Below are 340 nucleotides of genomic sequence, written 5' to 3'. Positions count from 1 at the left end.
AGCTAAAAAAGTGTGATAAAGCACGAAAAGCACATTTGACCACCTGTGAGTCAGAATAAATAAAAACTGTTGGAAGATTTATTACAAGAGTTAAGTCATGTGGATGAAACAACGTAAGTGGAAAAACGAGAAGCAACTATAACCATGTGAAACAACTATGATTGCATTTTTCAGAAGATAGACTAGGTTTAACGCAGGTGGAAGTAATAATGTTGGAAGAAGAACATCAGTCGAAGAAATTGTATACTAAACTCCGAACCAAACTTGCTGAAGTTTGTTGAAGACGAAGACCCATCATTGAAGAGACGGAATTCCGTTACGTCGTGATATGTAGTGTGGA

At 36.8% G+C, this 340-nt stretch overlaps 1 protein-coding gene across 1 annotated transcript in view; it reads right to left on the bottom strand.

The window, feature by feature from the left end:
• LOC119590457 (cystinosin-like) overlaps positions 1–340 on the bottom strand; it is a 4,369-nt gene that overhangs the window by 128 nt on the left and 3,901 nt on the right. The window lies entirely within an intron of this gene.

The sequence above is a fragment of the Penaeus monodon genome, chromosome 27, assembly GCF_015228065.2.
Source record: "Penaeus monodon isolate SGIC_2016 chromosome 27, NSTDA_Pmon_1, whole genome shotgun sequence".
Lineage (NCBI taxonomy): Eukaryota > Metazoa > Arthropoda > Malacostraca > Decapoda > Penaeidae > Penaeus > Penaeus monodon.
This window is presented reverse-complemented; position numbering and strand designations above follow the sequence as displayed.